The 9,335-nt window shown below is 45.5% G+C and overlaps 1 pseudogene; it reads left to right on the top strand.

Annotated features, from left to right (window-relative positions):
* The first annotated feature begins 2,853 nt into the window (after nucleotides 1-2,853).
* On the top strand, nucleotides 2,854-4,745 carry LOC146863751 (uncharacterized; annotated as a pseudogene).
* The last annotated feature ends 4,590 nt before the right edge of the window (nucleotides 4,746-9,335 follow it).

Below are 9,335 nucleotides of genomic sequence, written 5' to 3'. Positions count from 1 at the left end.
CACACTATACAAAACCGTCCAAAAATACAGAGGTACAAAGTGAAATTTATATGCAACAATCGCCCGAAAGCTTTGGCGATGCACTCGACGGGAAGCCGTCCAGCAGGACTTTCCATTTCAAAGCTTCTTGGCATCACGGAAAAGTATCGCCTGACGCGTTTCGATGTGAGACCATCTTCATCATAGGCTTGCTAAAACAAATGGCAGAATAAGGCTCTCTTTTATTTCCATTGCTTTAATTGAAAAGTTCATGACCCTCAGTGGGTTGTTCTTTTTGCAAAGCATGTTGGAACCTATAGTTCTCCTTCAAGCCAATCAGTTTCACCTTTGTAGGTTTCTGTCACAGTTTATATTTATGCGTGTATTCCTCCTAAGTAGGATCCGCGGTGTTGCAGAAGCGCTCTTTACTTCTGGCTCCCCGTGCTGTATGGCCAAAGAAAATTCAGGCCACAGCCCTTCTGATTTTCGAAGTGGTGCACCCACCCACGGCAGGACAGCCGTGTGGAAGAAATTTATATGCAACAATCGCCCGAAAGCTTTGGCGATGCACTCGACGGGAAGCCGTCCAGCAGGACTTTCCATTTCAAAGCTTCTTGGCATCACGGAAAAGTATCGCCTGACGCGTTTCGATGTGAGACCATCTTCATCATAGGCTTGCTAAAACAAATGGCAGAATAAGGCTCTCTTTTATTTCCATTGCTTTAATTGAAAAGTTCATGACCCTCAGTGGGTTGTTCTTTTTGCAAAGCATGTTGGAACCTATAGTTCTCCTTCGAGCCAATCAGTTTCACCTTTGTAGGTTTCTGTCACAGTTTATATTTATGCGTGTATTCCTCCTAAGTAGGATCCGCGGTGTTGCAGAAGCGCTCTTTACTTCTGGCTCCCCGTGCTGTATGGCCAAAGAAAATTCAGGCCACAGCCCTTCTGATTTTCGAAGTGGTGCACCCACCCACGGCAGGACAGCCGTGTGGAAGAAATTTATATGCAACAATCGCCCGAAAGCTTTGGCGATGCACTCGACGGGAAGCCGTCCAGCAGGACTTTCCATTTCAAAGCTTCTTGGCATCACGGAAAAGTATCGCCTGACGCGTTTCGATGTGAGACCATCTTCATCATAGGCTTGCTAAAACAAATGGCAGAATAAGGCTCTCTTTTATTTCCTTTGCTTTAATTGAAAAGTTCATGACCCTCAGTGGGTTGTTCTTTTTGCAAAGCATGTTGGAACCTATAGTTCTCCTTCGAGCCGATCAGTTTCACCTTTGTAGGTTTCTGGTACAAAGTGAAACCAGAATGCCTGGCTAAATCATGGCTTCCTGCTTAAAGTGTGCGATCTTAGGCAAATATTTTGTTGCCAAAACTTTCTTTATTGTCTTGTATGCAGGTACTTTTGAATATGATTTATGAATATTTGTTGTATGAAAACCTATTGTGTTTAATGTAATAGACTATTATGTGTCTCTATAATAATCTGGGCCACCTACATCGTGTACATGACTCTCTTGCCTCTCAATTCCCAAAAGAGACTTTGGTTCTGTTAATATTTCGGCAGCTTTATAGCACCATGACACACTTTCATATATAATCACAATTGGCACTTTCAACCATAGCTCTTTGCACTCTGCAGAGAGACAAAATAATCTAAACTCCGCAATGGCTCACATATTTGAATTGTGTTCCATTGGGAAACGCCAGCCCACAACCTGAACTCTGAGATACCTGCGAGCAGCAAGGTCACAGCACAAGATTAATGCACAGTATGAAAAAAAAACTACAGACGACAAGCAATGTGGTGGCTAAACAAAAAGAAATGCTATTATGGAAGCAAATTAAGTCAAATGTGAACATGAGCTTTCGCACATGACTTGCATAACTTACTTATTAATATTCTTGCTCTATGGCCCTATTTTCCCTAGACTGCTTGCAACAGGGCTGGGCACTATAGCCTGCAAATTCCCTAAAGAATGTGTTCTTGACAACTCACAAAAAGGCTCCAATATGGGCTGATGTTGAAAATGACCACCCCACAGATCTCTCCAACCATGCCGGCTCAGGAACACAATTATACACAAATTTCATATGGGCAGCCGCTTGCAGTAACCAGCTAAGCGGATGAATCACATGATGTGCCATATTGTCATTTTTGCATTGTTAACACTATCTGGGTATGTGCACCTCCAGTAGTACCAGTTTAACACCCAAAGCTAGCAGTAAGCAACAGAAATCTGACGATTCAACCATCGCAATGAGGCTGCAACTGCGTGGCAACAGCTGTCTCTGTTTTTGGTAACTTTTGATCCATTTCAGGTGGAAACAATTTATTTTGGTAATATCTGCCGATTATGCAGCAGATCGATTTGCGCCGAACGTGTCAAATCTATAATTATGTGGAAAAATGCCTCTGTCTCGCAGTCTCACAATCCCAGTGGTCCAGCCTATGACCAAATATTTACAGGGGCAAACACAGGTGGAGATATGTTGAAGGTTACTTTGCATTGCATATTGGGATGAGTGATAAACTGAGTTAGAATGCTAAGGAGATGGCTAGTACGTTGACCATGGGTGACGTGTGCAAGGCATTTTAAGATTCAATTATGATTTGTCTTTGTACTTTTGTGTGGGTTTTTTGGGTGATCAATGCAGGAGACCATGCACCAGACCAAAAACTGGGTTAACCTCCTCACTGCTACACAGATGCTTGGGACCAAGTGATGATATGGTTTTTGGCTAACTTTATCGAACCAGGGATGTTGATGGATATTCTATCTCTTCCAATTGCAGATACTTGCCCTACCACACAGCAGACATTGTACAGTCCTCTACAAGGTCCCAAGAAGCTACAAACTAACTTTCAAAATGGGCAAGTGGTCAAAGTACAAGAAAGTGTACAGAAAGGAATGGGAGTCTCACCCCGAACTAAAAAAGTGGATTGCCCCTGTAAAAACAGATGAAGCAAAGGCAAACTGTAAATACTGTCACTTACAGCTGCGGGCCCACTACCATGATTTAAAGCTGCATGCACCCACAGCTAGACATCGTGCACGCATGGAGACACCTAGCCCAACCATGGCATCTTTTGCACAACCAGTTTGTCAGTTATCAAATGACCAGAAAAGGAGAGAGCTTAGGATTGCTGTGCAAACTGCATGTAGCACATCAATCAACAGCATTGACAGACTGGGAGAAATTTTAAGTGAAGAAGTTCCTCCTTTCTGTATGCACAGGACAAAGTGCACAGCTTTAATAAATGGACTTTTAGGCCCTTATTTTAAAGGGGAGCTCCTTCAAGATATGGGCAGTTCTCCGTATTCTTTGATCGTTGATGAATCCACTGACATTTCTGTAAAGAAACTACTGTGCATCTGTGTAAAATACTTCAGTAAGAAAAGTAGCAGAATTGTGAGTAGTTACCTTGGGATGATAGAACTGCAAGAGGCATGTGCACAAGACATTGCAAATGCACTTCTGGAGTTCCTCTAGGACAGCAGGCTTCCAATTGAAAATATGGTAGGGGTAGGTACAGATGGCGCAAGTGTGATGTGTGGCAAAAACCACTCCACATACACTTTGTTGAGAGAAAAGCAGCCTACTTTGCAGCTTGTACGGTGCATCTGCCACTCGCTCGACATTGTTGCTAGAAAAGCAATGCGGAGTTTGCCCAGCAATGTGGAGGTCATGGTGAGAGAAACCTATAACTGGTTTGCACATTCTCCAAAGCGCCAGGCAGTCTACACAGATTTATATCAAACTCTGGATGGAGGAATGCCATTGAAGCTTATTTCGCCATGTGAAACGCGGTGGCTTATCATGGCGGATTGTGTGGAGCGTTTTCTGGAGCAGTATGATGCTCTAAAGCTGCTCTTTTGCAACGCATCAGACGTAGAACATTGCTATGCAGCTAGAATGCTGCAAGAAATGTACAATGACGAGACAAATTATCTCTATCTTATTTTCCTCAAACCTATGTTGTTAGAAATTAAGGTAGTGAACAAAGCATTTCAGCTTGAATCTGGTGATGTCCTCCACATATTCCGGGATTTGCAAACTTTATATAGGTCCACTATGAGAAGAATTGTAAAGCCCAGTGTCTTCAGTACCAATAGTGAAAAGCAATTCTGTGATTTGGATCTTCAAAGTAGTGCCATTTATCTTGGACAGGAGGATGCTGACCTTGGCCTTGACTTCCGTAAAAAGCTCCAAGAAAGCAAACTGCCTGATGCTGCCAAGGACTGCATAGAAAAACGGTGCACAGACTTTGTTAAAGTTCTGGCAGCAGAGTATCAGATGCGCTTGCCAGATTCGCTGAGCCTCCTAAGACATTTGGAGCTTCTGAAGCCCCAAAATGTGCTTTCAGATTCTAAACCTCTGGTTACTGACTTGCCAAAAGAGTGTTTTGCAGACCCAACACACATATTAGAAACGCAGTGGCGAACAGTGACTTCATGTTTATTCAATACCTCTTCAGGCATGGAATCCTTCTGGATTGAAGTATTGAATTATAGAGATGCAGCTGGGAATCATCGGTTTCAGGAGTTGGCCATGGGCGCCATTAAACTTCTGACTACCCATATCAAGTGTTCTCACAAATGACCCTGCTTAAAAATGAGAACCGTAACCGAATGGGTCTGAAACTGCTATCAAATATACTCGACATAAAATTTGGACTAAAGCGCAATGGTCTTAATTTCTCTTCGTTCAAGCCCTCCCCGGAACTGCTAGCAAAGTTCAACAGGAGTATCTACAATTAATTGTTTTACTGTCTTAACATACTGCTTTTCTTGGCAGTGTTATCGCTACAATGGTTCGAGGCAATTCTTAACAATTAAAAAATTCATATGCATGGAAACGCAGAAACAATTGTCTGAGCAAGAAATCCTGAAAAGGCACCTGGCATAGAGACAAAAGTTAATGCAAAAACATATTTTTACTCACATGACAATTAGAGAACAGCAATTACAAAACAGTTTAAGAATACTTAAAAGGTGCTCACATAGTTACACAGGTGATAGCACTAAAGACCTAATGTACAGTGTGAACAAAAACAATGGCAGAGGGAGTCAAACTTTAAAAACAAAAGTCCAACAAATAGCACAAATAGAAGATCGCAATCAATGCTTCCTCATAAGTAAGTGCCGCAAAACAGGCGCCAACTGTTTGGACCTACATTGTTTTCAAGGTCTTCATCAGAAGAAGGGAATTATTACGAGAGCATCCAAATGAAATACTTTGTATAATCCGAGACAAGCGTACTCAGATAAAATGTAAAAGGGACCACATAAAGACAGCATCAGGAGTCCAACAAAAAAATGTATCATAAAACGGCATTTCTTAAATTTAGTGCCACTGCAGTGTCCGGTACAATTGTCAAAACCGACCCCATCGCAATACAGAGCGCAAAACACGTACACGGCTGTACTAGTCAAAGCAATCTGCAAATCGGTCCCCGTCAATGCGGTGGAAGCGTGACCTTCTCGGCGTCTTAACGCCGGGACTCTCGCGCTTCCACCGTATCGCCAGGACTCTCGCTCTTCCACCACATCGCCGGGACTCTCGCCCTTCCACCGCATTGCCTGGGAGTGATTTGCGGATTGGGTTGGCTAGCCCATCCGCGTTCGGGTGCTTTGGGCTCTGAATTGCCAACGGGCCAGTTTATACATTTGTACCAGACCCTACAGTGCCACTAAATGGATGACGTGCTGATTTAGGATTCTGTTCTTTTGTTGGACTTCTGGTGCTATCTTTATGAGATCTCTTTTGCATTATATCAAGCTACATTTGTTTCGGAAGATACAAATTATTTGAATTGGTTGCTTTTTTAATCAACCTGTGTCCAGATGATGGCTTTGAAAACCTTATAGGTCGAAACACCGTCGACATCTGTCTTTGGCATATACTTATGAGGAAGCATTGATTGTGATCTTCTGTTCTTGTTATTTGTTGGCCTTTTTATGTTTTGAAATTGTGTCTCTCTTTGCCATTGTTTGTGTTCACACTGTACATTAAGCCTTTAGTGATGTCCCCTGTGTAACTATGTGAGCACCTTTTTAAGTATTCTTAAACTGTTTTGTAATGGCTGTTCTATATTTGCTGTTTTAGTGAAAATGTTTTTGTATCAACTTTTGTCTCTCTGCTGGGTACCTTTTCTGGATTTCTTGCTTAGATGATTTTTTTCTGTGTTTTCATGCATATGAATTTTTTAATTTGTAATAATTTACTTGCACTATTGTAGCTATAACATTGTTTATTTACCCCAGGTTTGGGGAATATTGTTGCTCCTGTTGGTTGTAAACGCTATTCTTGCCAGTGGCAGGACATTTTTACCCACCTCAACCTGCCACTGCCAGACTCTGGAGGATGCTGCTACATTCTGCCCTGCCTGAAGCATTTTCCACACCTCAACCTGCCACTGCCAGACTCTGTGATGCTACTAATCTTGGCAGTATCACTGCCAGACTATGGGATTCTGCTAATCTTGGCAGTGCCTGGCCCAGAAGAAGAAGTTTGTGCACCTTAACCAGTCAGAACAATGTTACCCACCTCAACCTGCCACTGCCAAACCCAGAAGGGTGCTGCTACATTCTGCACTGTCAGAAGAGTTTTTCACACCTCAACCTGCCACTGCCAGACTCTGTGATGCTGCTAGCCTTCACCATGTCACTGCCAGACTATGGGCTGCTGCTAATCTTGGCAGTGCCTGGCCCAGAAGAAGAAGTTTGTGCACCTTAACCAGTCAGAACAATGTTACCCACCTCAACCTGCCACTGCCAAACCCTGAAGGGTGCTGCTACATTCTGCACTGTCAGAAGCATTTTCCACACCTCAACCTGCCACTGCCAGACTCTGTGGTGCTGCTAGTCTTGGCAGTGCCACTGCCACACTCTGATGCTGCTAATCTTGGCAGTGCCTGGCCCAGAAGAAGAAGCTTGTGCACCTTAACCAGTGAGAACAATTTTGCCCACCTCAACCTGCCACTGCCAAACCCTGAAGGATGCTGCTACATTCTGCACTGCCTGGAGGATTTTCCACACCTCACACTGCCACTGCCAGTCCCTGAAGGATGCTGCTATTTCTGGCAGTGCCACTGCCAGACCTGGAAGGATGCTGCTAATCTTGGCAGTACCACTGCCAGACTATGGGATGCTACTAATCGTGGCAGTTCATGGCCCAGAAGAAGACGTTTGTGCACCTTTACCAGTCAGAACAATTTTGTCCACCTCAACCTGCCACTGCCAAACCCTGAAGGATGCTGCTACATTCTGCACTGCCTGAAGCATTTTCCACACCTCAACCTGCCACTGCCAGACTCTGTGATGCTGCTATTCTTGGCAGTGCCACTGCCAGACTCTGAGATGCTGCTAGCCTTCACCATGCCACTGCCAGACTATGGGCTGCTGCTAATCTTGGCAGTGCCTGGCCCAGAAGAAGAAGTGTGTGCACCTTAACCATTCAGAACAATTTTGCCCACCTCAACCTGCCACTGCCAAACCCTGAAGGATGCTGCTACATTCTGCACTGCCTGGAAGCATTTTCCACACCTCACCCTGCCACTGCCAGTCCCTGAAGTATGCTGCTATTTTTGGCGGTGCCACTGCCAGACCTGGAAGGATGCTGCTAATCTTGGCAGTACCACTGCCAGACTATGGGATGCTACTAATCGTGGCAGTTCATGGCCCAGAAGAAGACGTTTGTGCACCTTTACCAGTCAGAACAATTTTGCCCACCTCAACCTGCCACTGCCAAACCCTGAATAATGCTGCTACATTCTGCACTGCCTGAAGCATTTTCCACACCTCAACCTGCCACTGCCAGACTCTGTGATGCTGCTATTCTAGGCAGTGCCACTGCCAGACTCTGAGATGCTGCTAGCCTTCACCATGCCACTGCCAGACTATGGGCTGCTGCTAATCTTGGCAGTGCCTGGCCCAGAAGAAGAAGTTTGTGCACCTTAACCATTCAGAACAATTTTGCCCACCTCAACCTGCCACTGCCAAACCCTGAAGGATGCTGCTACATTCTGCACTGCCTGGAAGCATTTTCCACACCTCACCCTGCCACTGCCAGTCCCTGAAGGATGCTGCTATTTTTGGCGGTGCCACTGCCAGACCTGGAAGGATGCTGCTAATCTTGGCAGTACCACTGCCAGACTATGGGATGCTACTAATCGTGGCAGTTCATGGCCCAGAAGAAGACGTTTGTGCACCTTTACCAGTCAGAACAATTTTGCCTACCTCAACCTGCCACTGCCAGACTCTGGAGGATGCTGCTACATTCTGCACTGCATGAAGCATTTTCCACACCTCAACCTGCCACTGCCAGACTCTGTGATGCTGCTATTCTTGGCAGTGCCACTGCCAGACTCTGAGATGCTGCTAGCCTTCACCATGCCACTGTCAGACTATGGGCTGCTGCTAAGCTTGGCAGTGCCTGGCCCAGAAGAAGAGGTTTGTGCACCTTAACCAGTCAGAAAAATGTTGCCCACCTCAACCTGCCACTGCCAAACCCTGAAGGATGCTGCTACATTCTGCACTGCATGGAGCATTTTCCACACCTCACCCTGCCACTGCCAGTCCCTGAAGGATGCTGCTATTTTTGGCGGTGCCACTGCCAGACCTGGAAGGATACTGCTAATCTTGGCAGTACCACTGCCAGACTATGGGATGCTACTAATCGTGGCAGTTCATTGCCCAGAAGAACACGTTTGTGCACCTTTACCAGTCATAACAATTTTTCCCACCTCAACCTGCCACTGCCAGACTCTGGAGGATGCTGCTACATTCTGCACTGCCTGAAGCATTTTCCACACCTCAACCTGCCACTGCCAGACTCTGTGATGCTGCTATTCTTGGCAGTGCCACTGCCAGACTCTGAGATGCTGCTAGCCTTCACCATGCCACTGCCAGACTATGGGCTGCTGCTAATCTTGGCAGTGCCTGGCCCAGAAGAAGAAGTTTGTGCACCTCAACTAGTCAGAACAATGTTAACCACCTCAACCTGCCACTGCCAAACCCTGAAGGGTGCTGCTACATTCTGCACTGCCAGAAGCATTTTCCACACATCAACCTGCCACTGCCAGACTCTGTGATGCTGCTAGCCTTCACCATGCCACTGCCAGACTATGGGCTGCTGCTAATCTTGGCAGTGCCTGGCCCAGAAGAAGAGGTTTGTGCACCTTAACCAGTCAGAACAATGTTACCCACCTCAACCTGCCACTGCCATACTCTGTGATGCTGCTATTCTTGGCAGTGTCACTGCCAGACTGAGATGCTGCTAGCCTTCACCATGCCACTGCCAGACTATGGGCTGCTGCTAATCTTGGCAGTGCCTGGCCCAGAAGAAGA

The sequence above is a fragment of the Triturus cristatus genome, chromosome 2_1 (assembly GCF_964204655.1).
Source record: "Triturus cristatus chromosome 2_1, aTriCri1.1, whole genome shotgun sequence".
NCBI classification, from domain to species: Eukaryota; Metazoa; Chordata; class Amphibia; order Caudata; family Salamandridae; genus Triturus; species Triturus cristatus.
This window is presented reverse-complemented; position numbering and strand designations above follow the sequence as displayed.